This window comes from Pristiophorus japonicus, chromosome 11 (assembly GCF_044704955.1).
Source record: "Pristiophorus japonicus isolate sPriJap1 chromosome 11, sPriJap1.hap1, whole genome shotgun sequence".
NCBI lineage: Eukaryota > Metazoa > Chordata > Chondrichthyes > Pristiophoridae > Pristiophorus > Pristiophorus japonicus.
The window spans coordinates 74,416,134-74,438,797 of record NC_091987.1 but is presented as its reverse complement, the minus strand read 5'-3'; the positions used below and the strand labels follow the sequence as shown (position 1 = coordinate 74,438,797).

The window sequence follows — 22,664 nt, the reverse complement described above, 5'->3', positions numbered from 1 at the left end:
CATTGATTGCCATGACTATCTCACAGTCCTGTTCGTCAGACCCTTCCGTGGTTGCCAGGGGTAGCCTGCTGAGCGCGTCGGCACAGTTGTCTGTGCCTGGTCTGTGCCTTATGGTATAGTCGTAGGACGCCAGCATGAGTGCCCACCGTTGAATTCGCGCCGAGGCGTTGGCGTTTATTGCCTTGCTCTCGGATAGGAGGGACGTGAGGGGCTTGTGGTCGGTTTCTAACGCGAACTTGGCCCCGAAAAGGTATTGGTGCATCTTTTTCACACCGTACATGCACGCGAGCGCCTCCTTCTCTACCATTCCGTACCCGTGCTCCGCCCGCGAAAGTGACCTGGAGGCATAAGCTATGGCTTGTAATTTGCCCGCACTATTGACATGTTGCAAAACGCACCCAACCCCATACGCTGACGCATCGCATGTGAGAACTAGCTTTTTACCTGGGTCAAAGAAAGTCAAAACACTGTTGGAACACAGAAGGTTGCGTGCCTTATTGAAGGTGTGTTCCTGGGCGTCCCCCCAAAACCAATCGCACCCCTTCCTGAGTAGCACGTGGAGAGGCTCCAGCAGCGTGCTTAAGTTCTGCATAAAGTTTCCAAAGTAATTGAGTAGCCCGAGAAATGCGCGCAGTTCTGAGACATTCCGGGGCCTGGGTGCCCGGCGAATTGCTTCTGTTTTGGACTCTGTTGGGCGGATTCCATCAGCGGCAATCCTTCTGCCCAAAAATTCAACCTCGGGTGCGAGAAACAGGCACTTGGATTTCTTGACTCGTAGGCCTACCCGATCCAACCGCTTTAGTACTTCCTCCAAATTACGGAGATAGGAGTCGGTGTCCCTGCCCGTGATAAGAATGTCGTCTTGAAATACAACCGTCCCCGGGATGAACTTGAGCAGACTCTCCATGTTGCGCTGGAATATGGCAGCTGCCGACCTGATGCCAAATGGGCATCGATTGTACATGAAAAGACCTCGATGTGTGTTGATGGTGGTGAGTAGCTTGGATTCCTCGGTCAATTCTTGCGTCATATACGCAGATGTGAGGTCTAATTTTGAGAAAAGTTTACCTCCAGCCAATGTGGCAAATAATTCCTCCGCTCTGGGCAGCGGGTACTGGTCCTGTAGGGAGACTCTGTTTATGGTAGATTTGTAGTCCCCACAGATTCGTACGGATCCATCAGGCTTCATGACTGGGACGATGGGACTTGCCCAGTCGCTAAATTCCACAGGTGATATAATGCCTTCCCGCAGAAGCCTGCCTAGTTCGTGTTCAATCTTTTCCCTCATCACATAGGGTACAGCTCTGGCCTTGTGATGGACCGCTCTAGCATCCTGTGTGATGTAGATTTTGACTTTGGCCCCTTTGAAAGTGCCCACACCTGGCTGAAAGCGATGTTCAAATCGCTTTATAACTGTTGAGCAGGAGGTCCATTCCTCTAATGACATGGCATGGACATCATTCCATTTCCAGTTTAGTTTTGCCAGCCAGCTTCTCCCCCACAGTGCTGGGGGGTCTCCGGGGACGATCCACAGGGGAAGTCGGTTCACTGTCCCTTTGTGTGTGACAGAGAGCATGGCGCTGCCGAGGACTGGTACGATTTCTTTGGTATAGGCCCTTAGTTTGGTGTCGACCCTTGTGAGTTTTGGTCTGTCTCTTTTATGCGGCCATAGTTGTTCAAATTGTTGAGCGCCCATGAGAGATTGACTCACTCCTGTATCCAGCTCCATGTTGACAGATATCCCGTTGAGTAGGACCCTCATCATTATAGGAGGCGTTGTGTCGTAGGAGCAGCGGCCATTGATCGTGTTGACCCGCTATACATCGGTGTCCCGGGTACCGTCCCCATCGTCTTCTGGTCCGTTTTCCGACCCATCCGATTCGTATACCAGCCGAGCTGCCGTTTTTTTGCACATGCGGGCCAAATGCCCTGTATATTCACAGTTCCTGCAAACAGCCTGCTGAAATCAAAATTTCCTTGACGAGTGCCCACCCCCACACCTCCAGCACAGACTGCTTGCAAAGAATGAGCTGCGTCTGGCTGATCTCTCTCGAGCTTCTCTCAGTTTGTAGTTGATTGCTCTCATTGTGGGTTGATGAGGTGTGAACGGCCGTTCCTGTGGCCCTTGATGGCTTCTGTTGCCACTGCTTGCTGTCGAAAGCCTGTTCTGCCGGTTTTGTCTGTGTGTGGGGGTAGCAGCTTTTCTAATGCTGTGAACTCCTTGTTCCATTATTTCGTTAGTTGTCGTACCTGCATTGTAAATCAACCTCGTTTCTTCTTCCCCTGCCAAGAATGTCTGTGCAACCAGTGCTGCTGCCTCTAAGGTCAGGTTCTTGGTCTCTATGAGCTTTCGGAATATGCCTGCGTGGCCTATTCCTTCAATGAAAAAGTCTCTCAGCATTTCTCTCCTCAGTTCATCGGAGAACTCACATAAACTAGCCAACCTCCGAAGTTCCGCCACGAAGTCGGGTATGCTCTGGCCCACACAGCGTCTGTAGTTGTAGAACCTGTTTCTGGCCATGTGTAGGCTGCTTGCTGGCTTCAGGTGGTCTCTTACCAGTGTGCTCAATTCTTCAAACGACTTGCTTGCTGGTTTCTCAGGTGCCAACAGATCCTTCATTAAAGCGTAGGTTTTTGAGCCACAGCTGGTCAAGAGATGGGCTCTTCTCTTGTCTGCCTTATCGTCGCCTAACCAGTCTTTGGTTACAAAGCTTTGCTGGAGCCTTTTTCTAAAGTCCTCCCAATTGTCTCCCGCATTGTACTTTTCATCTGATCCGTTGTTCGCCATTCTGTGGATTCTGTAATCCCGTAACCCGTCGCCACTGTAAAGTCCTGTCCCCTCAGTACAGATTCACACGAGGCATGTAGTGAAGTCAAGGTCACTCTGGACCTGCACCTTTATTTCACAGCTCTGGAATGCTGCACTTGCCTGAGACCTGTGCTTATATACCTGTCTCTTGCAAGTGCATCCCCGGTGGTAAGATATGCTGGTGGTTACAGGTCATATCTTATTACAGTCATGCATAGCATGTTGGGATACAGTTATATATAATAATGTAGGATACATGACACACACAGTCTTGGAGGGAGGAGCAAACAATTAGAACATAAAGTAAATTTTTCTGATGATTTAATACTCTCAAATTTTATCTATGTGTATGAATTGAGTTATTAGTTATAGACCTATCAATATACAAACAGATGAACAGGGAAGTTATAATAGTCCTTTTGGGTGTCAATTAAATCTGTGAAAGAAGGATCGTGAGATAGTAATCAAAAGCTCTTGTGCAGATATTTGCAGATGTTAGAAAAGCTTTTGTAATAATTTTCAGTTTTACACAACCAAGCACTGAAGGGATATCACAATCCATTGATGTTTGGCTGCGAAAAAAATAATTCTGAAAGGAGAAAGCAGTGGAGAATTGGAAAGGAAAAACATGAAGGGTGAACTTAATATTTTTACATTTGTACACTTATTCAAGCAGCGTGATACCATTTGTCAAGGCACTAATTTTTTGTGGAACTACTTTCAACCAATATGGTGAACAACATGTGCAAAGGCTGGTCTAAAGACAAAAATACACAGTGGGGACAAGCGGGGACAAGCAAAACACATGCACCCGATCACATATTCTATTACTCTTGAAAAATAATTCCAATTTAGGAAATATTTGACCCCATAACCTATAATTCTCAATACCATATCACTGAAACTGAGTTCATATGGCCCAGCTCATTGCATAATGTATCAAATCTTCACATTGCCACCAACTGCCGACTGCAGGACATGAAATCCTAAACTACAAGCCTGAGGCTTACAGTCCATGATCTAGAGTCTCTGAAATGGCAAGAAAATCCAATAAAAACTGACTGTGTAGAAATCCATTCAACCCACACTTCTAACAAAGCGCAACACAGATCAGGAAGAGGAAGTAAAGTCTCAAAATGGGGAATATTTCTTATTCATTTAACTTTTCATTTTTATATAATGGTCTCAGGAAAAAAAATATATATTTTTTTAAAAACATCAGCTTTCTTGCTGACATGAAGACCCTTGAGAATGATCTCCCACTTTGGTAGGCCACTCCAGTGACATAAATTATTGGAAGTGTCTCACAGAGACTTCATTGCAAACAGCAAGAACAGTGCTTTCAAACTGGCCAACTAAGAGAACCACCCAAAAACCTGGGAACATAAATTTCTTGCCTGAAGTAGGGCTATCTGTGGTCAGATTAGTTGAAGGCACAGACCTACTGCTTACTATTTGAGTCAGTCTGGGATGCTCCCTGCAACTGACATCATGACATGGTCGAGCAGGGCAAGAAGCTCTACAGAAAGGGAAGAGTACTAACAAAGCTATATGCATGCTGTGCTGTAAATGTTATATTATGTTCTCTTTGTTGGCACACGACAGACCCAAAAAACTTTGGCATATCATTGGAAAGCTTTTAAGACTAAGGGCTCAATTTTCCCCAGTATTTGCGCCCTTTTTTTTGGCCTAACTTAAAAACCCCCAGTTTCCCCAATCAATTTGCATCAGTGTAACTCAGGTAGTTATGTTTTTTTTAGGTAAGTTTTTTTTTCTCAAAAGGGGGCGTTACCAGCCACCTACGCCAATTCTGGCCATTTAGGCAACTTTGGCCAGCTAAGAGTTACTCCATTTCTACTTTGGCCAGCATATCTGGCCTCTCGAGAAAATCCTTGCGGAGAGTAAAAGAAATCGGCGCAGGTAAGGAAATCGGCGCAAGTAAATGCAGCAGATGCCCAGACAACAACATCAGGAAAGGTAAGAGAGAGGGGGAGAGAGAGGTGGGGGAGGAAGAGAGAGGGAGAGGGGGTGAGAGGGAGCCTTTTGGGTGTAGTTAGGTGCGGGGACCGGGAGGGAGGAGACCACTCGGCCTGGGCTAGGGGCAGGGGAATGGACCAGGAGACCACTCGGCGTGGGCTAGGGATGGGGGAGCGGACCGAGAGGCCACTCAGCCTGGGCTAAGGGCGGGAGAACACACTGGCAAGCCCTTCAGCCAGGGCTAGGGGCGAGGGAGCAGACCGGGAGGCCATTCGGCCAGGGCTAGATGCGGAAGAGTGCAGCGGCAAGCCCTCCGGCCATATAGAAACATAGAAACATAGAAAATAGGTGCAGGAGCAGGCCATTCAGCCCTTCTAGCCTGCACCGCCATTCAATGAGTTCATGGCTGAACATGAAACTTCAGTACCCCCTTCCCGCTTTCTCGCCATAACCCTTGATCCCCCGAGTAGTAAGGACTTCATCTAACTCCCTTTTGAATATATTTAGTGAATTGGCCTCAACTACTTTCTGTGGTAGAGAATTCCACAGGTTCACCACTCTCTGGGTGAAGAAGTTTCTCCTCATCTCGGTCCTAAATGGCTTACCCCTTATCCTCAGACTGTGACCCCTGGTTCTGGACTTCCCCAACATTGGGAACATTCTTTCTGCATCTAACCTGTCTAAACCCGTCAGAATTTTAAACGTTTCCATGAGGTCCCCTCTCATTCTTCTGAACTCCAATGAATACAAGCCCAGTTGATCCAATCTTTCTTGATAGGTCAGTCCCGCCATCCCGGGAATCAGTCTGGTGAACCTTCGCTGCACTCCCTCAATAGCAAGAATGTCCTTCCTCAAGTTAGGAGACCAAAACTGTACACAATACTCCAGGTGTGGCCTCACCAAGGCCCTGTACAACTGTAGCAACACCTCCCTGCCCCTGTATTCAAATCCCCTCGCTATGAAGGCCAACATGCCATTTGCTTTCTTAACCGCCTGCTGTACCTGCATGCTAACCTTCAATGACTGATGTACCATGACACCCAGGTCTCGTTGCACCTTCCCTTTTCCTAATCTGTCACCATTCAGATAATAGTCTGTCTCTCTGTTTTTACCACCAAAGTGGATAACCTCACATTTATCCACATTATACTTCATCTGCCATGCATTTGCCCACTCACCTAACCTATCCAAGTCACTCTGCAGCCTAATAGCATCCTCCTCGCAGCTCACACTGCCACCCAACTTAGTATCATCCGCAAATTTGGAGATACTGCATTTAATCCCCTCGTCTAAATCATTAATGTACAATGTAAACAGCTGGGGCCCCAGCACAGAACCTTGCGGCACTCCACTAGTCACTGCCTGCCATTCTGAAAAGTACCCGTTTACTCCTACTCTTTGCTTCCTGTCTGACAACCAGTTCTCAATCCACGTCAGCACACTACCCCCAATCCCATGTGCTTTAACTTTGCACATCAATCTCTTGTGTGGGACCTTGTCGAAAGCCTTCTGAAAGTCCAAATATACCACATCAACTGGTTCTCCTTTGTCCACTTTACTGGAAACATCCTCAAAAAATTCCAGAAGATTTGTCAAGCATGATTTCCCTTTCACAAATCCATGCTGACTTGGACCTATCATGTCACCATTTTCCAGATGCACTGCTATGACATCCTTAATAATTGATTCCATCATTTTACCCACTACTGAGGTCAGGCTGACCGGTCTATAATTCCCTGTTTTCTCTCTCCCTCCTTTTTTAAAAAGTGGGGTTACATTGGCTACCCTCCACTCCATAGGAACTGATCCAGAGTCAATGGAATGTTGGAAAATGACTGTCAATGCATCCGCTATTTCCAAGGCCACCTCCTTAAGTACTCTAGGATGCAGTCCATCAGGCCCTGGGGATTTATCGGCCTTCAATCCCATCAATTTCCCCAACACAATTTCCCGCCTAATAAGGATTTCCCTCAGTTCCTCAATAGAGAGAGGGGGGGGGGGGGGGGGGGCGGTGGGGGGAGATCGGAGAATCGAACCGGTGGGGACAGAGAATGGGACTGGACCGGCAAGCCCTTCCGGCAGGGTTGAAGGTAAGTTGCTATTATGTGTTTTTCAATTCTTTTAATGTGTTGGGAGCTGGCTGTATGCTTCACTTTGCAGCCTCAGCTCGCATTGTGTTACCATGGCAGCCCGATCTTTTTGGCGCAGGTCAAGGCTCCACCTCCAAAACTAAAGGTCAAGTTACGCCAGGCCAAAATGAAGAAATCCAACAGGGAAACTTCAGAATATTTTTTTTGGCGTATTTGGGCCCCAAAAAATCGTAATTCTTCAAGTACTCCAAAAGTAACTGTTCAAGTATTCCAAAAAAAATGCTTTAGGAAAAATTGAGCCTGAAGAGAGGGCAAAAATGTGTGTGAGCACAATGAGATAAAGCAGGAAAAGCTAGTGTGGAGGTAAATGAATGGTGGAGCAGAGCAAAAACCCAGGAATAAGATGTTATAAATATAGTGGGATCAAGAAGGAAAATGGTAGAGCAAGAGTGAGATTGTAGAAACATTCTTCCAGAGGGCAGGCCTTATAGCTAGTCAGGAATAGACCTTCAGTCATGAACCTAAGCCAGAGAACCACAAGTAGATAATTTTAAGTTCAAGAAAGAGGAGAGCTCTGAGAGCAGCCTAGTAGCAGAAAATAATGCTGGCAGCAAGATAAGGCCATCAGCCAGAACGACCTTGCCAGAATCTGTCCAAATTTGAAGATGAAACCAAGCATAGTCATTGCATCATCTGACATTGACAATTTGCTACTGTACACCTGCAAGTAATAAAGGAATCTAGTCCAGGTGCGGAACTAAAGTCAGTTACAACTATGAAAGTGAAATGTAATGGTATGCATACGTTATGAAAGTTTCCAGTACTAAGCACACTGGGAACTTGACCCGCTACTACAATATGCAACAATGTGAGGTATAGAATTGAAAAGTAGAGAAGATTTACAAGGATGATAACAGAAATGCGAGGGTATACAGATCTTGTAGACTTGACTAGTTCAACACACTCCTGGCAAACCTCCCATCTTCCACGCTCAATAAACTTAAATCCATCCAAAACTCTGCTGCCCATTTCCTAACTCGTATCAAGTTCCATTCACCCATCACCCCTGCACTCGCTGACCTACATTGGCTCCCAGGTAAGCAATCCCTCCTCGGCCTCGTACCTCCCTATCAATGTAACCTCCTCCAACCCTGAAACCCTCCTGGATATCTGCGCTCCTCCAATTCTGGCCTGTTGTGCATCCCTGATTTTAATGGTTCCACCATTGGTGACCGTGCTCTGGAATTCCCGCACTAAACCTCCCCGCCTCTCTACCCTCCTTTAAGAAACTCCTTAACGCCTATCGCATTTACTAAGCCTTTGGTTATCTGCCCCAATATCTCCTTAGATAGCTTGGTGTCATTTGACACTGTTCCTTGGGACCTTTTACTGCGTTAAAGGTGCTATGTAAATGCAAGCTGTTGTTGTTGTTGAACAAAAGAGAAGCTATAGTTAGAGCAATATTTGGAGCTGTCACATGATCACAGAATCATAGAATGGTTACATCACGGAAGGCGGCCATTCGGCTCGTAGAGCCTGTGCCAACTCTCCGCTCGTCCCACTCTCCAGATAATGATAGAAAAAGATATAAAATGTGATGATTCAATAAAGAACTCGGTTTTCCGCCTAGGCAACAAGAGCTTCTCACTGCAACCTATTCAGTCATCAAGCTGTGGTTATCATCTGTAAGTACAGGTAGAACCTCCCTTATCCGGCACCCTCGGGTCCTGGCCTGTCCCGAATGAGGGATTTTGCCGGATGAGGCGTGGTCACGTGTTTGGGTGGACTGTGCCTTTAAGTGCTGTTGCTGGGGTAAGTATGTGTATGCGCTGATTGGCTGGACTGACTGTCAGTCAATCAGTGTGCAGGGGGTCTCAAAGAGCAAACCGGCCTCCAAGAGCCGGCGGGCCGTGAAGAGCAGGTGGGATTTGAAGAGTGGGCGGGCCCCGGTGGGCCCAGAAGCGTCAGCGGGCCCCGGCGGGCCTTGAAGAGTTGGCCTGACCCCCCCGGAGGGAGTGCTGTGGGGAGGAGTGGTTGGCCTAAGGACAGTGGCTGCAGGAGTTCCAGCAGGGCGATGAGGAGGTGGCTGCCGATTGAGGAGAAAGATTATATTGGTGAGTAGGATTTTGACGGTCGCGTTCTGCACATGCGCCACCCACCAGCTGGGAATGGTCCCGGCTGAGGGGTGGTGCCGGTTCAGGAAGTCCCGGATAAGAGGTTCAACCTGTAGTGTGTTTAAATAAATGTATGTTTCTCTATAAGCATATTTGTTTGGTGTCTTGAATTAAGACAAAGAACCGAGCTGATTTAGTTATCGATTCGGACCTCTATGTTTGGCGGCATCTAGAGATTTCAGTATAGGTTAGGTAACAAAAGTCACATAAATTGATTAAAATGTATTTTTGTAAATCTATTAACCATGAAAAGTGTTCCAAGATTAATCTACCAAAGGGAATAAATAGAGACTAATGGGAGAGATAGATGGAAAATGAGCTCTGCCAATGGCTTAGTAGGTAACTGCATTGAACAAGCAATGTTACCATTCAATTTATTTGGGTGCGCTGTCCCTTTAAGGGGCTATGCAGCCCATTTAAAACACCACGCATGTGCGTTTTTTCCATTGAAAAGCCAGCAAGCTGGCTGAGCGGGAGGTCCAGAGAGCTGCGTGGCCGCGTGGCTTAAAGGGCAAATTGGCACCAAGATATGCAAACTGGTAAAGTTCCAGGTCTGATCCCAGATCGCTTCTGAGTTGAGTGATTTTCACAAGTGGTAGCACTAGCCTGCTTATAGAATGACTGCAGAAGGGGAGAGAAAGCAAGAAGGAAACATTATCCAAAATTTTAAGAGGTGCCGTCTTTAGGATAAGATGTTAAACCAAGATCCCGTTTTCCCCCTCTGGAGGACTTTAAAGATCCCATGGCACTATTTTGAAGAGGAGAAAGGTCGCTTTCCCCGGTGTCCTGGGCAATATTTAGCCCTCAACCAACTTCACATCATTATCTCATTGCTATTGAAAACATCATCATGTAGAATTGATACCCTTTGATTTAGTCACTTCACACTCATTTTCACTTTTACGATTTGGCAAATTGAAAGCAGCAGTAGTAAGAATCCACACTGTTATTCCCAATCCAAGAACATAAAAACCAACACCTCATCAAATATACTGAACATATTTTGTGTAAAACCGTTCAAAAAAACACAGTGGGCTTTATCAAATACCAAATGAAATATCAAATGTAGCAGCAGTTGCAAGCAATCTGCAGGAACGATGGCTTTGATCTGTTTTAATGAAAATGACTGAAATTGAGCTTTATGTTTCTGTAACATCAGTTTAACAACAGCCTTGTCCTAAAATGGTAAGATATTCTACTCCTGTGACTGCAGCATGCTGGAGAAATCATGAGAATAACTGATCTTGACGCATATAATACTAAATCAATATGCCCAAATGATGCCACATTCACAGGCCTCGATGTTAAACACCCGCATCTCCCTCCGTCCCCCCGCCCCCCCTCAACCACAACGGGCAGTAGAGGGTCATGGGGGGGGTCGCGTTATGATGCGAAAACCCTGTAACCCAGCCATAACACTGACACATGCCCGCTACCATTTTTACGGTGGAACGTTTATTAACATATTTAAATAGTAGGTCTCCTGCAGTTCATTTGGGAATCCGATTTGAAATTAACTGGTGCGACACAGGTTTCCCGGGATCGGGAAACTCGGCAGTGAAACGGAGGAGCGCGCTCCGGCTCCCCAAGGCAAGTCGCTCTTTTAGAACTCTTTGTGGAGCAGGACTCCCCCAGGTCCCTCAAGTAAACCTTCGTACTTCTCCTGCTCAGATCTCCAGCCTCAACTCCTAACCTTCCCGATTGCTGTCCTCCTCCATCCACCACTGACTCAGCTTTCCCAATTACAGATCTCCTTGCCACACCTAGCCTTCCCAATCCCAGACCTCCTCTGATCAAGCCTTCCCGATCGCAGACCTCTTACCCCGACCAAGCCTTCCAGATCGCAGGCCTCTTCCCCCGACCCAGCCTTCCCCGATCGCTGGCCTTGTCCTCCGGCCCAGCTTTCCCCGATCACGGGCCTCCTCCCCCGACCCAGCCTTCCCGATTGTGGGTCTCCTCCCCCAGCCTTCCCGATCGCAGGCCTTTTCCAGCCTTCCCGATCGCAGGCCTCCTCCACTCCACCCAGCTTTCCTGATAATCGGTTTCCTCCCCGCACCCAGCCTTCCCCATCGCAGGCCTCCTCCCCCCAGCACTCCCATCCGCCGGTCAAGCTATCCATTTGGCTAGCTGCAAGGCAGGAGGCGGACCTAGAAGATGCAAATGAGATCCTGCCGCTAAGATCAGCAGGGCTTCCGCATGCCTGATTTTGCCGGGTTCTTCAGCCAATTTTAGAAACATAGAAAAACATAGAAAATAGGTGCAGGAGTAGGCCATTCGGCACTTCGAGCCTGCACCGCCATTCAATGAGTTCATGGCTGAACATGCAACTTCAGTACCCCATTCCTGCTTTCTTGCCATACACCTTGATCCCCCTAGTAGTAAGGACTACATCTAACTCCTAATTTTGGCCTCACCTGCATCCTCCTTGCCTTTCTGTAAATATCAATGTTTGCCCTACCAATTCCAAGTACACAAAATGTACAACTGCATCAATATATAAATTTCTGACGAAGTAAATAAAGCTAAAATGGAAACTAAGAGAATCCAATCTATAAAAAGTAGAAACATCAGAGACAGAATTTGAATCAATAAAACATTTATATGAATGAAGGAGTTAACCTAACCACTATTATTATTAGAGAGGTCTGGAATTGCAGGGGAGAGAAAAGAAGATATGCAAAGAAAGTGCATTTAGATAAAGAAGAACATTATTAACCCAAAGTGGAAACCACAGAAATCACTTCTATAAATGTAGTATAAAAACATACATCAGTATTAGAAAGGAAAAACCTATTTGACCTCGTCCTCACTAACCTACCTGAAAGCAGGAATGGGGTACTGAGGTTGCATGTTCAGCCATGAACTCATTGAATGGCGGTGCAGGCTTGAAGAGCCGAATGGCCTACTCCTGCACCTATTTTCTATGTTTCTATGTTTCTACCTGTCGCAGATGCATCAGTCCATGACAGCATTGGTAGCAGTGACCACCACAGTCATTGTGAAGATGAAGTCCCATCTTCACACTGAAGACACCCGACCAAAGTGTTGTGTGGCACTTTACCACCATAATAAAAGGGATAGATTCAGAACAGATCTAGCAGCTTAAAACCTAGCAACCATGAGGCGTTGTTGGCCATCAGCAGCAGCAGGATTGTATTCCACCACAATCTGTAACCTCATGGCCTGGCATCACCCTCACTCTACCATTACCATCAAGCCAAGGGACCAACCCTGGTTCAATGTGGAATGCAGAAGAGCATGCCAGGAGCACCTAAAAATGAAGTGCCAACCTGGGGAAACTGCAACACAGGACTACAAGCATGTTAAAAAGTGGAAGCACCATGCCATAGACAGGGCTCAGCCAACCCACAATTAACAGATCAGATCAAAGCTCTGCCATCCTGCCACATCCAGTCGTGAATGGTGGTGGACCATTAAACAACTAAAGGGAGGAGGAGGCTCCATGAATATCCCCATCCTCAAATGAAGGCGGAGCCCAGCACGCAAGGCTGAAGTGTTTATAACCATCTTCAGCCAGAAGTGCCGAGTGGATGATCTATATCGGCATCCATCACAGAAGCCAGGTTTCAGCCAATTCAATTCACTACATGTGATCATCATAGGCAATCCCTCAAAATTGAGGAAGACTTGCTTCTACTCTAAAAGTGAGTTCTTAGATGACTGAACAGTCCAATACGGGAATTACAGTCTCTATCACATGTGGGACAGACAGCTGTTGAAGAAAAGGGTGGGTGGGAATGGTTTGCCGCACGCTCCTTCCGCTGCCTGAGCTTGATTTCTGCATGCTCTCGGCGACGAGAGTCGAGGTGCTTAGCGCCCTGTCGGATGCACTTCCTCCACTTAGGACGGTTGTTGGCCAGGGACTGCCAGGTATCGGTGGGGATGTTGCATTTTATCAAGGAGGCTTTGAGGGTATCCTTGAAACGTTTTCTCTGCCCACCTTGGGCTCGCTTGCCGTGTAGGAGTTCCGAGTAGAGCGCTTGCTTTGGAAGACTTGTGTCAAGCATGCAAACAATGTGGCCCGCCCAACGGAGATGGTCGAGTGTGGTCAGTGCTTCGATGCTGGGGATGTTGGCCTGATCGAAGACACTAACGTTGGTGCGTCTGTCCTCCCAGGGGATTTGCAGGAACTTGTGGCGACATTGTTGGTGGTATTTCTCCAGTGACTTGAGGTGTCTACTGTACATGGTCCACGTCTCTGAGCCATACAGGGTATCACTACAGCCCTGTTGACCATATTTGAGGGCCTGATCTTCGAACACTCTTTTCATCAGGTGGCCGAAGGCTGCGCTGGTGCACTGGAGGCGTTGTTGAATCTTGTCATCGATGTCTGCCCTTGCTGATAACAGGCTCCCGAGGTATGGAAAGTGGTCCAAGTTGCTCAGGGCCGGGCCTCTTCTCAATCTTCCTCACTGCAACGCTCCACCTCACACTCAACAAGCTCTCTGCTGGAGTGGAACTAAACTATAGAACCAGTGGGAATCTGTTCAATCTTCGTCGTCTCCAGGCCAGATCCAAGACTGTACCAACTGTCGTCGAACTACAGTACACGGAGGACGCTTGCATCTGTGCATATTCAGAGACTGAACTCCAAGTCATAGTCAACATCTTCACTGAGGCGTACGAAAGCATGGGCCTTACCATAAACATCCGTAAGACAAAGGTCCTCCACCAACCTGGCCCCACCACACAGCACTGCCCCCCAGTCATACACATGCTATCAAGAAACAGTTGAGCGCACTCGATACAGCAAAGGCTATGGGCCCCGACAACATCCCAGCTGTCATGCTGAAGACTCGTGCTCCAGAACTAGTCGGGCCTCTAGCCAAGCTGTTCTAGTACAGCTACAACACTGGCATCTATCCAACTATGTGGAAAACTGCCCAGCTATGTCCTGTCCACAAAAAGCAGGACAAATCCAATCTGGCCAATTACTGCCCCATCAGTCTACTCTCAATCATCAGCAAAGGGATGGAAGGTGTCGTCGACAGTGCTATCAAACGGCCCTTACTCACCAATAACCTGCACACCAATGCCCAGTTTGGGTTCTGCCACGACCACTCGGCTCCAGACCTCATTACAGCCTTGGTCCAAACATGGATAAAAGAGCTGAATTCCAGAGGTGAGGTGAGAGTGACTGCTCTTGACATCAAGCAGCATTTGACTGAGTGTAGCATCAATGAGTCCTAGTAAAACTGAAGTCAATGGGAATCAGGGGTAAAATCTCCACTGGCTGGAGTCATACCTAGGACAAAGGAAGATAGTTGTGATTGTTGGAGGTCAATCATCACAGTCCAGGAGATCCTCAGAGCAGTGTCCCAGGCCCAACCATCTTCAGCTGCTTTACCAATGCTTCCCTCCATCATAAGGGTCAAAACTGGAGATGTTCGCTGATGACTGCACAGTGTTCAGTGCCATTTGCAACTCCTCAGATAATGGAGCAGTCCATGCCCACATGCAGCAAGACATGGACGACATTCAGGCTTGGGCTGATAAGTGGCTGATAACATTCACGCCACACAAGTACCAGGCAATGACTATCTCCAACAAGTGAGAGTCTAACCACCGCCCCTTGACATTCAACAGCATTACCATTGCCGAATCCATCACCATCAACATAGGGGTCACCATTGACCAGAAATTTAACTGGACCAGCCACAATAGCACTGCGGCAACAAGAGTAGGTCAGAGGCTGGATATTCTGTGGCAAGTTTCTCACTTCCTGACTCCCCAAAGCCTTTCCACAGTCTACAAAGCACAAGTCAGGAATGCGATGGAATACTCTCCACTTGCCTGGATGAGTGCAGCTCCAGCAACACTCAAGAATCTCGACACCATCCAGGACAAAGCAGCCCGCTTGATTGGCACCCCGTCCACCATCTTAAACATTCACTCCCTCCACCTCTGACGTACAGTGGCTGCAGTGTGTACCATCTACAAAATGCACCGCAGCAACTTCGTGGCAGCACCTCCCAAACACGCGACCTCTACCACCTAGAAGGACAAGGGCAGCAGGCTCATGGGAACATCTCCATGTTCCCCTCCAAGTCACACACCACCTGACTTGGAAGCATATCGCCATTCCTTCATCGTCACTGAGTCAAAATCCTGGAACTCCCTCCCTAACAGCACTGCGGTAGTACCTTACCACGCAGAATGCAGCGGTTCAAAGCGGCAGCTCACTACCATCTTCTCAAGAGTATTAAGGGATGGGCAATAAATGCTGGCCTTGCCAGCAATACCCACATCCTATGAATGAATTTAAAAAAATGTAAAATACCCATACTAAGTTTATTTAGCCTGAGGTTTGACTACCATTAATCAGATTTAACAACTTTCTCCTTTGTTACCACTTGTTTCACTTTCAAACCTATTCACTTTCTCCCCAAGTCCATTGACGTTTTTGGAGACAAATCAAGAGAGAGCCCATTGAAGTAAAGCTCTAAATGATTTGTGAGGATAAAATTGTTTCATAAATTATTCAGAATTCTGAGGAGGTAATTTAAACAGTAAAATTAAATATTCATTTAATATTTCAACGATCTAAAAACTGTGTCTCATTTTTACTTTCATTACAAGCCTAGTCAATTTTGTGGCATTGCACATGATGGGGGGACGGTGGTATTATGACTTTGTACGATATAAAATGGTTGATGGTAAATCGGCAATGACAATGTCAATGTAAATAAAAATCGGAGAGTGATAAAATGGGTTGCCAATTCACTATCACTCATTTTACACTATTGCACAAAGTCAAAATTACCCCCAGGAGTTAAAACCAAACATCGTCTTCATCTAAAACTGGGTTAGAGAATGGGGGCAAACTTGACCAGGGCACTCAGATGAAATGCAGTCACCATTTTGAAGCCATACTTTTGGTCCATAATTTTTTCTCATTATAAATGCCTATGTCCACATTTATAATGTTAATTGCCCATGCAAACTTGTCATGCTGTAATTACACCAATGTATTGCATGCCTGATAATAACACTGGGATATTAGTTGTTTCCTAGTCTCCCTATGTTGGGGCCTATGATAGAATAAATGGAAGATTATGGATGGATTTAAAACTGGCATAGCAATAGAAAGTAGAAAGTGATAGCGAAAAGCTGTAGCTGCGGACTGTGATTAGTATAGAACCACAGGATGCTATTTTTGGTTCTATGCTGTCCTCGTTCATAAATTAGATGGATACATATGAATTAGGAGCCCCTTGAGACTGCTCCTCTATTTAATATGATGGCTGATCTTTGACCTCAACACCACTTTCCAGCCTGATCCCCATATCCCTTTATCCATCTTAGCCTGAATATACTTAACGACTGAGCATGCACAGTCCATTGGGGCAGAAAATTTCAAAGATTTAGAACCCTCTGTGTTATGTATGCAACACCTTGTAACCAGCATTCTACCGCCACCAGAGGGCACATCTGTTGGAGTCTCAAGGGATCCCAGCATCCCTTGGGAGCACTACATATAAGCAGGCCTCCCATGCTGTGCCAGCACTCTGGAGTCAGAATAAAGAGACTAAGGTCACACTTATTCAAGTCTACATTGCTTTATTTGAGACAAAACAACTCGCGATGAGTAATAGATAACGAACCATCATGCGAAAATGCAGAGAACTGTTGGTTTCCTGGAGAAATTCTCAGAAGGTGACGATTGGGAAGCCTTCGTGGAGCGAATCGCCCAATACTTCGTGGCAAAAGAGCTTGAAGGGAATGAGAACGCTGCCAAAGGAAGAGTAATCCTCCTCACCGTCTGCGGGGCACACACAACCTATGGCCTCATGAAGAATCTTCTTGCTCCGGTGAAACCAAGAACTGTGTACGCTGGTCCGGGAGCACCTAAATCCGAAAGAGAGCCTTCTGATGGCAAGGTATCGATTTTATACATGTCAACGGTCTGAAGGCCAGGAAGTGGTGAGCTACGTTTCCAAACTAAAGCGCCTTGCAGGACATTGCAAATTCGATGGATTCCTGGAGCAAATGCTAAGAGATTTTTTTGTGCTTGGCATTGGCCAAGAGGTGATCCTTCGCAAATTATTGACTGTTGAAACAAACACCGAACCTGAGCAAAGCCATAATGATAGCCCAGGCATTTATGTCCACCAGCGATAACACCAAACAGATTTCACAGCATAAAGATGCATCGCCAAGTACTGTACACAAAGTAACGTCGTTTTCAGGCAGGAATGCATATAGCAGAACGTACACGCCTGCAGCTGCACGACCTCAGATGACTCACAGTCTGCCATCAAGTGTGAATGCGAGGCAATTAACACCTTGTTGGCGCTGCGGAGCTGATCATCGAGCCCATCATTGCCGCTTCAAACACTATGGGTGCAAAGGCTGTGGAACAATGGGACATCTCCAGCGAATGTGCAGACGAGCTGCAAACCCTGAAAACCACCACGTTGCAGAGGAAGACCGATCCATGGCAGATCAAACTGAACTAGAGGCTCGAACTAAGGAGGCAGAAGTGTATGGGGTACACACCTTTACCACAAAATGCCCGCCGATCATGTTAAAAGTTGAACTGAGTGGAATTCCAGTATCCATGGAATTGGACACGGGTGCGAATCAGTATATCATGAACAAAAAGGCCTTCAAGAGGCTGTGGTGCAACAAGGCATAAAGGCCCAAACTGAGCCCTATTCATACCAAGCTGAGAACATACTAAAGAGCTGATCCCTGTAATTGGCAGTGCAGCAGTAAAACTCCTATGATGGAGCGGTGCATAAACTACCACTATGGATTGTACCAGGAGATGGCCCCACACTGTTCGGCAGAAGTTGGCTGGGAAAGATCCGCTGGAACTGAGACGACATCCGAGCGCTTTCGTCAGTCAACGACGCCTCATGTGCCCAGGTTTTGAGCAAGTTCCTGTCGTTGTTTGAGCCAGCCATCGGAAATTTCTCTGGGGCGAAGGTGCAGATCCACTTGGTTCCCGGTACGCGACCCATCCACCACAAGGCATGTGCGGTGCCATACATGATGAGAGAGAAAGTGGAGATCGAGCTGGACAGGCTGCAACGAGAGGGCATCATCGCGCCGGTTGAGTTCAACAAGTGGGCCAGTCCAACTGTTCCGGTTTTCAGGGGTGATGGCACGATCAGAATTTGTGGGGACTATAAAGTAACGATTAACCGTTTTTCGTTGCAGGGCCAGTACCCTCTACTCAAGGCAGACGACCGATTTGCGAAGCTGGCAGGAGGGAATACGTTCACCAAGTTGGACCTGACCTCGGCCTACATGACGCAGGAGCTGGCAGAATCTTCGAAAGGCCTCACCTGCATCAACACGCACAAAGGTCTGTTCATCTACAATAGATGCCGTGTGGGATTCGATCGGCCGAGGCTATTTTTCAAAGGAACATGGTGAGTCTGCTAAAGTCGGCTTCAGCACCGTGGTTTTCCAAGACGACATATTGATCACAGGTCGGGACACCATCGAACACTTGCAGAACCTGCAAGAGTTTCTAAGTCGGCTAGATCGTGTAGGACTCAGGTTGCAACACTTGGGGCCCAAGTTTCCACACGCGCCTAGAACGGCGCAGTCCCGACCTGGACGCCCGTTTTTCGCGCCACAAAGTGCGCCTAAAAAAATCCTCGGTATTCTCCACCTACGAGCTGTGGGGGGGGCGGAGCCAGGTCCCTGCGCTGAAAACAGTGCCGGGACCTCTGCACATGCGCGCTACGGTGGGCACGCAAGTGCAGTAGCTCCAGGCGCCGAACTGTGTGGGAGGGGCCCAAAGCACGCAGCCCCTAGCCCTGGCTGAATGGCCTCACTGGGGCTGCGTGAATAAGGTTCCTCTCACGGCCAGCTCCTGCTCCCCACCCACCCCCGACACTCGCTCCCCGCCCCCCCTCCGCCTCCGGACCAGACCCGACCCGACACCCGCTCCCCGCCCCCCCCCGCCTCCGGACCAGACCCGACACCCGCACCCCCCGCCCCGCCCCCCCCCCCCCCCCCCCCCGCGACTGACCCGACCCGCGCTCCTGTTCCTGCTCCCCGCCCCCCCGACTGGACCCAACCCGACCCGCGCTCCCGCCCCCCGACCCGACCCCCCCCCCCCACTGGACCCGACCCGACTCCCGCTCCCGGACTGGATCCGACCTGACCTCCCCCCCTCTCTCTCTCCCCCGCCCTCTCTCTTCCTCCCCCCTCTCTCTTCCCCCCCCCTCTCTCTCCCCCACCTCTTCTCTCTCTCTCTCCCCCCCCTTCTCTCTCTTCCCCCCCCCCTTCTCTCTCTCTCCTCCCCCCCCTTCTCTCTCTCTCCTCCCCCCCTTCTCTCTCTCTCCTCCCCCCCTTCTCTCTCTCTCTCCCCCCCCCTTCTCTCTCTCTTCCCCCCCCCCCCTCTCGCTCTCTCTCTCCCCCCCCCCCCTGCTCTCTCTCTCTCTCTCTCTCTCTCTCTCTCTCCCTCCCTCATCCCCCCCCCCCCCCCCGACCCGAACCGAACTGAACCTCCCCGACTCGACCCAACCCAACGCCACCTACCTGTAAATCTGGTGCTGGGGACGGGCCCTGCCTTAAGTCTCGGGCCGGCCCGTTCAGCCTTCGGTCCCGAAAGGCCTGCCTGAAGCACTTTCACACAGGTAGGAAGATGGTTTATTTAATCTTTTCTTTGCTTCTAAATGTTTATTCAGATTGGATTTATTTGTATAATATTTGTATAAGTATAAATAAGGATTTATTATAGAATTTAATGACTTCCCTCCCCCCCCCCCACCCCCCCCCCCCACCTCGTTCTGGACGCCTAATTTGTAACCTGCGCCTGATTTTTTAATGTGTAGAACAGGTTTTTTCAGTTCTACAAAAATCTTCACTTGCTCCATTCTAAGTTAGTTTGGAGTACGTTTTCACTGTGGAAACTTTCAAATCAGGCGTCAGTGGCCGGACACGCCCCCTTTTGAAGAAAAAATTCTGTTCCAAAGTAGAACTGTTCTACCTGACTAGAACTGCAGAAAAAAAAATGTGGAGAATTGCGATTTCTAAGATAGTCCGTTCTCCACCAGTTGCTCCTAAAAATCAGGCGCAAATCATGTGGAAACTTGGGCCCTTGAAATATGCTTTCCTGATGCCAGAGGTCGAGTTCTTAGGGAAATGAATTGCAGCAGACGGCATCAGATCCACCGACGCCAATACGGAAGCCATCAAGAACGTGCTGAGACCACAGAACGTAACGGAGCTGCGGTCGTTCCTGGGACTCCTCAATTATTTTGGTAATTTCCTACCTGGGTTAAACACCTTGCTAGAACCTCTACATGTGTTGCTACGCAAGGGAGACTATTGAGTATGGGGGAAATCACAAGAGACTGCTTTTAAGAAAGCCAGAAATCTGTTATGTTCCAACAAACTGCTTGTTCTGTATGATCCATGTAAATGTTTAGTGCTAGCTTGCGATGCATCTTCGTACGGGGTCGGGTGTGTCTTACAACAAGCAAACGAATCGGGAACATTGTAACCGGTCACTTATGCATCCAGGAGCTTGTCCAAGGCCGAAAGGGCCTGCAGCACGATTGAAAAAGCTGTGGCATGCGTTTACGGGGTGAAAATAATGCACCAGTATCTGTTTGAGCTTAAGTTCGAGTTAGAAACTGACCATAAGCCGCTCATATCCCTATTCTCACAGAGCAAAGGTATTAATACCAATGCCTCTGCTCACATCCAAAGATGGACGCTCACGCTGTCTGCATATAACTATGTAATTCGCCACAGGCCAGGCCAGAGAACTGCGCTGATGCTCTCAGTCGGCTACCATTGCCCATCACCGGGGTGGAAATGGCACAGCCTGCAGACTTGCTCTTGGTGATGGATGCATTTGAAAATGAAAAGTCACCCGTAATGGCCCGCCAGATCAGCACCTGGACCAGCCAGGATTCTTTACTGTCCCTTGTAAATAAAAAAAACTGTATCCTCCACGAGAGCTGGTCTAGCGTCCCAGCGGAGATGCATGAAGAGATCAAGCCATTCCAGCGGCACAAAGACGAAATGTCCATACAGGCGGACTGTCTTTTGTGGGGTAATCACATGGTTTTGCATTAGAAAGGCAGGGAAACGTTCATACGTGACCTACACAGTACCCACCCAGGCATAGTAATGATGAAAGCTATAGCCAGATCCCATGTGTGGTGGCCCGGCATCGACTCAGATTTGGAGTCTTGCGTGCGCCAATGCAACACTTACTCTCAACTGAGCAATGCACCCAGGGAGGCACCGCTAAGTTTGTGGTCATGGCCCTCCAAACTGTGGTCTAGGATCCACGTTGACCTCGCTGGCCCATTTCTAGGCAAAATGTTTTTGGTTGTTGTGCATGCTTATTCAAAATGGATAGAGTGTGTAAAAATGTCTGTAAGCACGTCCACTGCCACCATTGAAAGCCTACGAGCTATGTTTGCCACGCACGGCCTGCCTGATGTCCGTGCTTCACCAGTGCTGAATTCAAGGAATTCATGACCCACAATGGGATCAAGCACGTCACATCTGCCCCTTTCAAGCCCGCATCTAACGGCCAGGCAGAACAGGCCGTCCAAACCATCAAGCAAAGCTTGAAACGCGTGTCAGAAGGCTCCCTGCAGACACACACGTCCCGAGTCCTGCTCAGCTACCGCACAAGACCCCACTTGCTCACCGGGGTTCCCCCGCCGAACTGCTCAAGAAAAGGGCACTCAAAACAAGGCTCTCTCTCGTCCACCCTGATCAAATATTCTTCTTTCAATTTATATATTAAGGTAATGACATGTGTCCATCTTACTTCATAAGAACATAAGAAATAGGAGCAGGAGTAGGATATTTAGCGCTCGAGCCTGCACCACCATTCAATAAGATCATGGCTGATCATTCACCATAGTACCCCTTTCCTGCTTTCTCTCCATACCCCTTGATCCCTTTAGCCGTAAGGGCCATATCTAACTCCATCTTGAATATACCCAATGAACCGGCATCAACAACTCTCTGCAGTAGAGAATTCCACAGCTTAACAACTCTCTGAGTGAAGAAGTTTCTCTTCATCTCAGTCCTAAATGGCTTACCCCTTATCCTCAGACTGTGTCCCCTGGTTCTGGACTTCCCCAACACCAGGAACATTCTTCCTGCATCTACCTGTCCAGTCCCGTCAGAATTTTATATGTTTCTGTGAGATCCCCTCTCATCCTTCTAAACTCCAGTGAATACAGGCCCAGATGATCCAGTCTCTCTTCATATGTCAGTCCTGCCATTCCAGGAATCAGTCTGGTGAACCTTCGCTGCACTCCCTTAATAGCAAGAACGTCCTTCCTCAGATTAGGGGACCAAAACTGAACACAATATTCCAGGTGAGGCGTCACCAAAGCCCTGTACAACTGCAGCAAGACCTCCCTGCTCCTATACTCAAATCCCCTAACTATGAAGACCAACATACCATTTGCCTTCTTCACCGCCTGCTGTACCTGCATGCCAACTTTCAATGACTGATGTACCATGACACCCAGGTCTCGTTGCACCTCCCCTTTTCCTAATCTGCTGCCATTCAGCTAATGTTCTGCCTTCGTGTTTTTGCCACCAAAATAAATAACTTCACATTTATCCACATTATACTGCATCTGCCATGCA

At 48.0% G+C, this 22,664-nt stretch overlaps 1 protein-coding gene and 1 long non-coding RNA gene across 8 annotated transcripts in view; one reads left to right on the top strand and one right to left on the bottom strand.

Moving 5' to 3' along the window:
• LOC139276085 (syntaxin-binding protein 5-like) overlaps window positions 1–22,664 on the bottom strand; it is a 671,748-nt gene that overhangs the window by 536,803 nt on the left and 112,281 nt on the right. The window lies entirely within an intron of this gene.
• Window positions 18,252–22,664, top strand: part of LOC139276086 (uncharacterized) — a 116,498-nt gene continuing 112,085 nt past the window's right edge. Inside the window, exon 1 of the long non-coding RNA XR_011595807.1 lies at window positions 18,252–18,451. This is a non-coding gene — a long non-coding RNA (uncharacterized lncRNA). The remainder of the gene's footprint in view (window positions 18,452–22,664) is intronic.